The 10,853-nt window shown below is 44.2% G+C and overlaps 2 protein-coding genes and 1 pseudogene across 2 annotated transcripts in view; all 3 read left to right on the top strand.

The window, feature by feature from the left end:
* Positions 1-10,853, top strand: part of LOC138786728 (oocyte zinc finger protein XlCOF6-like) — a 622,195-nt gene that overhangs the window by 47,388 nt on the left and 563,954 nt on the right. The gene's annotated exons all lie outside the window — the stretch shown is intronic.
* Positions 1-10,853, top strand: part of LOC138786591 (oocyte zinc finger protein XlCOF7.1-like) — a 496,490-nt gene that overhangs the window by 430,950 nt on the left and 54,687 nt on the right. The gene's annotated exons all lie outside the window — the stretch shown is intronic.
* LOC138786592 (zinc finger protein 850-like) overlaps positions 607-10,853 on the top strand; it is a 41,929-nt pseudogene continuing 31,682 nt past the window's right edge.

Raw genomic sequence — 10,853 nt, 5'->3', positions numbered from 1 at the left:
TGATTGCAGAATATACCCAGAAACTACAGGAGGATCTCCAGAGGTTCAGTCCCTACTGGGAATCAGTAGACCAATAATCAATCTAAAAAAAAATCTGATTAACCCGTCTCAACAAAAAGTATTCCTGTGATATGGTGACTCAAAATTACAGATGAGTTTTCGCTCAGCAGACAAAAAAGGGAAACTCATTATTAGAATCAGGAAAAGAAGCGCAAGTTACGGAGGCGATACGATCCTTGATCTTCAGCATACTTCCTGCATATTAGCGGTGTCATGGAGCCAAGCCCATTACAGATGCTCTAAAAAAACGAATTGGTCGTAAAACCCTCAACCACCTGGGTGAGAGAATCTCGAAAAGTAAGTGGCTTCAGACAACAACTTAACAAAGTAGTTCCGGCAATCTACACAACAAAACATATAGTGTACCAGATGCCAGCAAATGGTGGAGAGCCCAGAGGGATATCAAATATCTGCAGGGAAAAAAATGGCCCCACCCCACATGACAAACATGTCTTCCAAATACAAGAGTAAAGGCCAGCAGATGTTATTTCTTCAAGCCAAGGCATAACCATAAAGAATGCACACGTTCACGTGTTATCGGAAACCATGTCAGATGTATCCCATCTAGGCGCCAGGGCAGCTCAACAGGTACCGATTTGCAGTCCCTATCGGATAAGATTTCATCTGGGCAGAAGAAAAACATCAGATCTCTGTCGGTACCCACCCAGGGGAACAATGAATATTCAAGCGGACTTGCCTCAGAGGAAACATCATAGATACAGGCAAGTGGTCTCTGAAGAACGCCATTTTAATCAGGCCACCTCTCACTTGGAGTCCCTGAGATAGACCCGTTCACTACCAGGAACAACCGGAAAGTGGACATCTTTTTTCACTAAATCCGTAGCTTAGACAAAACTTGGTCCTTTCACCCAGCTCAAGGTCTACAGGAGATCCTAACAGAAAGGACCACGGTAACGAATTGTCCACTGATTGTCCAAGAGGAGTTGTTTGGTCTTCTCCAAAAGTTAGCGATAGATCCATCGCTACATCTCCCTCTTCTACAGGCCCTCATCAGGGTTCGGTATACCATCAAAACCCAGCCATTTCTTCTTCTGCCTGAGTCCTCAAAAAGTCATCCTTAAGAATAGCGGACTTTCAATGTGGTGAATTCACGCTGATAAAGCAGGAAACCGTCACAGCAAAGATATATTGAAGTTGTGGAAAGGTTTTTTTTTGTGCCTGGTGTGATCTCCACCTCAGATGCCATCACCACCCAACATGCCTCAAATTCTGGACTTCTTGCAGGCCTAGGTTTAGTTAAAGTCTCTTAACCTGCTATCTTAAAATTCAAAACTTCTGCTTTATCGCTTGCATGAACCACCTAGCCGACCATCGTTGGATCAAAGAGATATAAAAAAAGGCATCAAAAATTATTCCTACCCTATAAAATATTTATCCGCATTAAATGTAGTCTTGGAACGTCTTTCTAGATTCCTTTGAGACTACGTCCTTTAAGAATGCTTTCTTAGTTGCCATCCCTCAGTAAGGCGGATACGTGAGTCCGGCTCTAACCATAGCGTCCCTACTGTGTTATCAAGATAGGATAATCCTGAATACAGATCCTAACTTCCTACTAAGGTGCGTTTCAGATTACCACCGATCACAAGACATCGTTTTCCATCTTTTGTGAAAATCCAAAAAATGATCTGGAAGAAAAAAAGTTCCATACCCTGATGTCCAATGTTCTTCAAGCTGTGCGTCCCTCACTAAGGTAAATGTTGGCATGTTCTATGTGGCGTCGTGGAGTCATCACAGCAAGCTGACATTACAGAAAAGACAATGAGCATCAAAGAGAAAATAAGAAAGCCTCAGTTTTCATATTTACAACGTGAAAAATGTTTTACTCACACAAAATATCTATCGGGGAGAGGGCATTTTCATGTTCAGGACTGTGGAAGAATTTTTACTCAAATCATACTCTTGTTCATCATCAGAAAACTCAACAGGGGAGAAGCCATTTTCATGTTCGGAATGTGGTAAAATGTTTACTCTGAAATCAAATCTTGTTAACACCAAAGAATTCACAGGAAGAGAAGCCATTTTCATGTTCAAAATGTGAAGAAATGTTTTACTTGTAAATCAAATTCACAAAAGAAGTAGCCGGTGCATGTTCAGAAAGAGGGGCTGTTCTAAGAAATCATGTATTTTAAAAAAAAATCTGATATATATTTAAAACATCAAAGGTCACACAGATGACAAGCCATTTTTAGTTCAGATCGTGGCAAATGTTTTACTGAAAAATCAAATCTTGTTTTAACATCGAAGAATTCACACAGAAGAGAAGCCATTTAATATTCAGAGTGTGGGAAATGTTTTATCAAGCCAAACACCCACAACTATAGCAGCTGCAGTACTGGGTTTATTACAGAAGGACCAATGTGGTAATGCATGTCATTCAAGTGTCAAAAGTTGGAAAAATCACAATTTAAAAAAAGTAAAATTTTCAATTTTGCCATAGACAGCAGTGGACATCTGCGGATCAGCGGCGTAACATCAATTTTCTCCAGGAAAGCAGTGGATATTGGTAATTGAGAAGGTAAAGTGATACTATTATCTCCCAAGGACAGCAGTGGCATCGGTGGGCCAGCCGCATTAAATTAAGTTTTCTTCTAGGACAGCAATGGCCGTTGGTGATCAGCTGTGTATACTCACCGTCTTCTCTATGACATCATTGGACGCCGGTGATCAGCGTTGTAAAATGGCGCTTTCTCCCAGAAAAGCAGTAGACAGCGCTAGCACATGGACTCTCTTCGACCCAGAAGGACTTAGCACAGACACCAGTAGATGGCAGCAGAAGCACTTGTGAGGAGCGACTAGCACAGACAGGATCTGTAGCGGGAATCACCTTTTTTTAAATAACGCTCCCAATGAATTTTCACACATCCTTTTTTTTTTTAAATATTAAGTAAAATTATTATACTACGACTATTGAGCTGAATGGGCTTCCTGATATGATCTGCAGTGAACGGACATGGAGGGTAGGTGCCACAGCTGGATTTAAAATTTTGAAATCCATGTTGCATCCCCCCTTATGTCCCTAAGTATCCAGATATGTCTGTAGCGCCCGGGGTTGAAGTGGTGACAGTGCTCGGCCCCTCAGACACTATTGAGGTGTCACCAGGTGTTACTGCTCTCTGGGAGGGATGGTAAGATGTGGTGCACCCCAATGGTAATAAGTCCAGACAGTCAGGGTTCACAGGAACAGCGGTTTCTTCTTCGTCTTCTGTGCGGTCTAGCAGAGTCTCTTCACTCCTCTGGTCTCTGCAGAATAGCAGGTGACTGACTGACTCTTCCTTTTATACTGTTTGGGAGAAAATTAGAACTTTCTAGTGGGCGGGGTGGAGTGGAGAAGCACGGCCTTAAGATACAATGTTTCAACTTTACATAGAAACATAGAAGATTGTCGGCAGAAAAAAACCCACTAGGTCCATCTAGTCGGACCTTTTAGTATTTCCTTTCTTATTATCTTAGGATAGATGTATGTTTATTCCAGGCATGTTTAAATTCTGTTATTGTGGATTTACCAACCACTCTGCTGGAGTTTGTTTTAAGTATCTACTACTCTTTCAGTAAAATAATATTTTTTCACGTTGCTTCTGATCTTTCCCCATTAACCTCTCTGTGTCCTCTTGTTCTTGAGCTCAGTTTTTTACTAAAACCTTCCCTCTTGAACCTATTAGTCCTGTAACATACTTAAAGGTTTCCGTCATGTCCCCCCTTTCCCTTCTTTCCTCCAGACTATACAGATTCAAATCCTTAAGGCCCCCTTCACACGTCCGGAAAAACACCCGGATTTCCGTCCGATTTTACTTACGGACGCATAGACTTTCATTGGACACGGACACCCTTCCGTAATTTTCCGGAAGGGTGTCCGTTCCGGAAAATAGGACCGGATTTTTTTAGAACATCAGGAAAGCGTCCGGAGTTCCACTCACCTTCCGCCTCTGCCCCGTCGTCCTGCTGCCTCTTCGTCCGCATCCTTGTCTGCAGGTACCCCCCGCGGCCACTCGCGGCACCCCCACACCCCACACCCCCCCGCGGCCACTCGCGGCACCCCGCACCCCCCCCCCCCGCCGCGGCACGCGACGCTGACAGGCCATGATGGGAGTTCTACTTCTGCAGCCTGTGGCCATCCAGGTTGTAGAAGTTACAACTCCCACCATGCCCCTGCTGACAAGTCATGATGGGAGTTGTACTTCTACAACTGGATGGCCACAGGCTGCAGAAGTACAACTTTCATCATGACCTGTCAGCCAAGCATGATGGGAGATGTAATTCTGCAAGCTGTGACCATCCAGTTTGCAGAAATACATGTCCTATTTTTCTCATCAGTAAATCCTGAAGGTTTTTCCTGATGGTTTCCTGAAGGTAAAAACGGATTACTGTCAGGAAATCCTGATACTTTCCTGATGACATTTAAGGCCTCCTGATCAGGATTTCCTGACAGTAAAAACTGACACGGATTGTGTGAATGGGGCCTTAGGCCCCCTTCACACGTCCGTGTCAGTTTTTACTGTCAGGAAATCCTGATCAGGAGACCTTAAATGTCATCAGGATAGTATCAGGATTTCCTGACAGTAATCCGTTTTTACCATCAGGAAACCATCAGGAAAAACCTTCAGGATTTCCTGATGAGATAATATTGTCTAGTATGCCAACATAAATCACAGTACCCGTGTACCTGGATGGCCACAGGCTGCAGAACTACAACTCCCATCATGGCCTGCCAGCAGAGCCATGATGGGAGGTATACCTCTGCAACCTGGATGGCCACAGGCTGCAGAACTACAACCCATCATGGCCTGCCAGCAGAGCCATGATGGGAGTTGTACTTCTGCAACCTGGATGGCCACAGGCTGCAGAACTACAACTCCCATCATGGCCTGCCAGCAGAGCCATGATGGGAGTTGTACTTCTGCAACCTGGATGGCCACAGGCTGCAGAACTACAACTCCCATCATGGCCTGCCAGCAGAGCCATATGGGGAGTTGTACTTCTGCAACTGGATGGCCACAGGCTGCAGAACTACAACTCCCATCATGGCCTGCCAGCAGAGCCATGATGGGAGTTGTACTTCTGCAACCTGGATGGCCACAGGCTGCAGAACTACAACTCCCATCATGGCCTGCCAGCAGAGCATGGTGGGAGTAGTAGTCCTAAGGGTAATCTCACCTGTCCCGGATCCTGCTCTGTCGGGGCCGCGAGGTTGGGGTCCGGGTCAGAGTGCAGTGCTGAGGTCCGGGCATGCGGCGGCGGTCGAGGTGCGGAGCATCCGGCGGGCGGCCGGTGGTGAGTTCCCGGGGGGGGGGGGGGGGGGGGAGGGTCAGATGCGGCGGCGGGGGCGGGGGGGGGGGAACGGGGGCGGCGGAGGTACTGGGGGTTATGCGGCGGCGGGGGGGGGGGATCTGTAGTGCCGGGCAGCGTGTGCGGTGCGGTGCGGGGGGATGGGGGTGTGGGTGCATCGGTGATCGGACGGCGGCCGGGGCTGGCTCTCTACCAGTCCGAATCGCGGGCACTTTCCTGTATACGTCAGGAAAATGCCCGTGATTCCGGCGCTCCCATAGACTTCTATGGGGGCGTCCGTGCCGGATTTCCGGACGAAAATAGGACAGGATCTAAAAAATCCGTTCCTATTTCCGGAACGGACACCCTTCCGGAAAAATCCGGAAGGGTGTCCGTGTCTAATGTTAGTCTAGAGTCCGGAAATCCGTCCGGATTTCCTGATAGGAAATCCGGACAGATTTTCGGATGTGTGAAGGGGGCCTAAGTCTTTCCTGATATGGTTTATGCCTCACACCCTCCACCATTTATGTAGCGCGTCTTTGGACCCGTTCTATTTTATCAATGTCCTTTTTTAGATGAGGTTTCCAGAACTGGACACAGTATTCCAGATGTGGCCTCACCAGAGCTCTATATAGCGGGATCACAATTTCTCTCTTCCTACTAGTTATACCTCTAGCTATACACCCCAGCATACGATTTGCTTTCCCCACCGCCTGGTTGCACTGGTGACTCATTTTAAGGCTGTCCGATATCATTACCCCTAAATCCTTCTCTTCTGAAGTCTTTTCCAACACAGAACTGCCGATGTGATACTCTGATAGAGGATTCCTCCTCCCCAAGTGCATTATTTACTTTGGAAACGTTAAACTTTTCAATTTGCACAGTTTGGACCACTTATCTAGCCAAGCTAAATTGTTTCCATATTACTGACACCTCCAGGAATATCAACCCTTTATGGGGTTGATGGGGAACTGTATCAAAAGCTTTGCTGAAGTCCAGATAGGCGATATCCACAGCACCACCTTCATCCAGCACTATTGTGGCATAATCAAAGAAATCAATGAGATTAGTCTGACATTATCGGCCCCCAGTAAAGCCATGCTTTTTTGGATCCATCAAAGTTGTTGATTCTTAGGCGATCCATTATCTTCTTTTTCGTCATTTTCACTACTACAGATGTCAGCTCACTGGCCTGTAGTTACTGGGCTCTTCTCTACTCCCTTCTTGTGGATTGGTATAACATTGGCTGTTCTCCAATCATCGGGGACATCTCCTGTTAGCAGGATTGGTTATACAAATCTGTCAGGGGGCAGCAATCACAGCTTTATATCACACAATCACAACTTTAGTATGCCACAGACTTTGATTGAGTTTCCATACAGGTCTATGGGAATGACACAGCAGCTTCTTTCTAGACATAAACAACATTGAAAAGATCAGTGTCTGTTTTTTCCCCTCCAAAACCTCAGCTCTGCACACCATCTCACGCAACAGTGGGAAACTACCGGCTTCTAAGCTTCCTGTGTCATAGCTTGGCTTTATATTAACCCCTCAGAGTATGGTGCAGGTACAGTGCAATTACAGTGAACATAACAAAAAGACCTTATATACCGAGTACAAGTGTGCACAACAAAACAACACAGTGCAAGTTATCCCCTGAAAGTACAATAAAGTGAGATAGTGATGGCCTTCCATTATAGTGAATGTCCGCAGGTGTCCATGATCACAGGTACCTTACTCCTGGGCGCTACATTTGTCCCCTGTATGTATATGTGTATATATACCCTCATACACACACACTGAGCCCTCCGAGCAGTATTAGGGTCCTTTTACACATACAGATAAATCGCTCATTTAGTGAACGACAAGTGATGATTTTTTGTTATAAACGAGAAGGTAAATCGCTATGAAACATTTATAATGCGATCATAATTACCATAGTAAATGCAGTTGTATATATTCTGTGAATATCCGTAATTGCGGTCGTATCTATATACTGTGAGCGACGAGCGTTTACACTGAAAGACTGGAGAAGGATTAACAATGATTTTGAGGTCGGCCGAAAGATACGATCGGCGACATACAAGCGAATATTCGTTGGTAGTTGTGATCGTTGCCGCATTTACACCAGAAGATTATTGATTAAATTTCTTTTTTTTTTTTTACGATAATCAGGCCGTGTAAAAGGCCCTTTAGATAAGATACCTCTCAGGTTGCAGGGGCTGCGGCTGCTTCCTGTTGGCTTGTACTCCACCCATGTCCTGCAAGTGTTATAAATAGAGATTTGGCTCCCATCTGCCCAGTTGTAGGCTTATTCAGCCAGGAGAGGCCATTGCTAGTGTGAGAATGCTGGAGTAGGGACCATGTCTCTGAGGACACCTTAATGTGGTGACACGGTGCACTCTGTAGGGTCAAATAGTTTGGCGAAGATCCTCATTTTGTAATATCTATAGAGCAGGTTTTTATCGTGTGTATACGGGGGGGGGGGGGGGGGAGTATGTACAGTAAGTGTTTGCACCTGTAGGTTGCTGTTGCACTTTCTGTATTTCAGGTTATTGATATGTAGGGGGTCAGTAGTCCTATTTTTTATTGAGAAGAGTTTCCATTTCTTTTCCTACTAAGGACGTCATCTCCCCGGCCTCCAGCTTCTAGATTCTTCTCCCTGACACTTCCTGTGGATGGGAACAGATCTGATCATTCTTATTATGTTACATAAAAAAGAGTAACTTTCCATGTCTGCAATATGTTTAAGCTTCTATTACTGGGAAATAAGAGAAATGGTGTTTTCTCCTTTGCAGATGACTACCAGGAGCTCAGGGGGACATCAGATCTCCTCAGAGGATCATATCAAACAAGATACATATGAGGAGCCGTCCACTATGCCAGATACACCCTCAGCCCTCACAGCAATGTAGTCAAATCCAGTCTTCTTCACCATCAAAGAACTTACAAAGGGGAGGAGACATTTTCATGTTCAGAATGTGGAAAATGTTTTAACGTGAAATCACATCTTGTTGAACATAAGAGAATTCACACAGGGGTGAAGCCATTTTCATGTTCAGAATGTGGGAGATGTTTTACTTATAAATTAAATCTTGTTAAACATCAAAGATGTCACACAGACAAGAAGGCATTTTCATGTTCAGAATGTGGGAAATATTTTACTCTGACATCAAATCTTGTTAAGCATCAAAGAATTCACACAGACGAGAAGCCATTTTCATGTTCAGAATGTGGGAAAGGTTTTACTTTAAAATCAAATCTTGTTATACATCAAAAAATTCACATAGACGAAAAGGCATTTTCATGTTCAGAATGTGGGAAATGTTTTAACTATAATCAAATCTTGTTCACATCAAAGAATTCACACAGACGAGAAGCCATTTTCATGTTCAGAATGTGGGAAATGTTTTACTGAGAAATCAAGTCTTGTTGACCATCAAAGAATTCACACAGGGGCCACACCATTTACATGCTCAGAATGTGGGAAATGTTTTAATAAGAAATCAAATCTTCTTTGCCATCAAAGAATTCACACAGGGGTGAAGCCATTTTCATGTTTAGAATGTGGAAAATGTTTTATAGTGAAATCACGTCTTGTTGACCATCAAAGAATTCACACAGGGGAGAAGCCATTTTCATGTTCAGATGTGAAAAAGTTTTTCTCATAAATCAAATCTTGCTAAAACATAAAGAATTCACACAGACGAGAAGCCATTTTAATACTCGGAGTGTGGAAAATGTTTTACTCAGAAATCAAATCTTGTTGTTGGGAGATGAGCAATTTCTCAGTAAAACAGACAAACTATAGCAGCTGCAGTACTGGGACGTTACAGAAGGACCAATGTGTTAATGCATGTTCTTGTAAAAGTGTCAAAAGTTGGAAAAAAAAAATCACAATTTAAAAAACAAACAAAAAACAAGCTTTCAATTTCAGCCATAGACAGCAGTGGACATTGGCATAAAATTAAGTTTCTCCTAGGACAGCAATGGCCGTTGGTGGATCAGCTGTGTACAGTGGTGGCCAAAAGTTTGAGAATGACACAAATATTATATTTTCACATGATCTGCTGCCCTCTGGTTTTTATGTGTGTTTGTCAGATGTTTTATCACATACAGAATACAATTGCAATCATATTATGAGTAACAAAAGCTTATATTGACAGTTAGAATGAGTTACTGCAGCAAGTCAATATTTGCAGCATTAACCCTTCTTCTCAGCACCTCTGCAGTTCTCCCTGGCTGCTCTCAATCAACTTCTGGACCAAATCCTGACTGATAGCCGTCCATTCTTGCACAATCAATGCTTGCATTTTGTCAGAATTTGTTGGTTTTTGTTTGTCTACCTATCTCTTGATTGACCACAAGTTCTCAATGGGATTAAGATCTGGTGAGTTTCCAGGCCATGGACCCAAAATCTCTATGTTTTGCTCCCTGAGCCATTTAGTTATCACCTTTTGCTTTATGGCAAGGTGCTCCATCATGCTGGAAAAGGCATTGTTGATCGCCAAACTGCTCTTGGACGTTTGGGAGAAGTTGCTCTTGGAGGACATTCTGGTACCATTCTTTATTCATGGCGTGTTTTTAGGCAAGACTGTGAGAGAGCCGATTCCCTTGGTTGAGAAGCAACCCCACACATGAATGGTTTTAGGATGCTTTACAGTTGGCATGAGACAAGACTGGTGGTAGCGCTCACCTCGTCTTCTCCGAATAAGCTGTTTTCCAGATGTCCCAAACAATCGGAAAGGGGATTCATCAGAGAAAATGACTTTACCCCAGTCCTCAGCAGTCCACTCCCTGGACCTTTTGCAGAATATCCGTCTGTCCCTGATGTTTTCTGGAGAGAAGTGGCTTCTTTGCTGCCCTCCTTGAGACCAGGCCTTGCTCAAAGAGTCTCCGCCTCACAGTGCATGCAGATGCACTTACACCTGCCTGCTGCCATCCTGAACAAGCTTGCACTGCTGGTAGCCCGATTCCACAGCCGAAACACTTTTAGAGACGGTCCTGGTGCTTGCTGGTCTTTCTTGGGCGCCCTGGAGCCTTTTTGGCAACAATGGAACCTCTCTTCTTGAAGTTCTTGATGATACGATAGATTGTTGACTGAGGTGCAATCTTTCTAGCTGCGATACTCTTCCCTTTTAGGCCATTTTTGTGCAGTGCAATGATGACTGCACGTGTTTCTTTAGCGGTAACCATGGTTAACAAAAGAAACAATGATGCCAAGCACCAGCCTCCTTTTAAAGTGTCCAGTGGTGTCATTCTTACTTAATCATGATAGATTGATCTCCAGCCCTGTCCTCATCAACACCCACACCTGTGTTAATGGAGCAATCACTGAAACGATGTTAGCTGGTCCTTTTAAGGCAGGGCTGCAATGATGTTGAAATGTGTTTTGGGGATAAAGTTTATTTTCTAGGCAAATATTGACTTTGCAAGTAATTGCTGTTAAGCTGATCAATCTTTATAACATTCTGGAGTATATGCTGTGAGGAATATGGACAGCCCTGTTC

This window comes from Dendropsophus ebraccatus, chromosome 3 (assembly GCF_027789765.1).
Source record: "Dendropsophus ebraccatus isolate aDenEbr1 chromosome 3, aDenEbr1.pat, whole genome shotgun sequence".
NCBI classification, from domain to species: domain Eukaryota; kingdom Metazoa; phylum Chordata; class Amphibia; order Anura; family Hylidae; genus Dendropsophus; species Dendropsophus ebraccatus.
The sequence above is the reverse complement of the archived record's forward strand: the minus strand, read 5'-3'. Positions and strand labels throughout refer to the sequence as shown.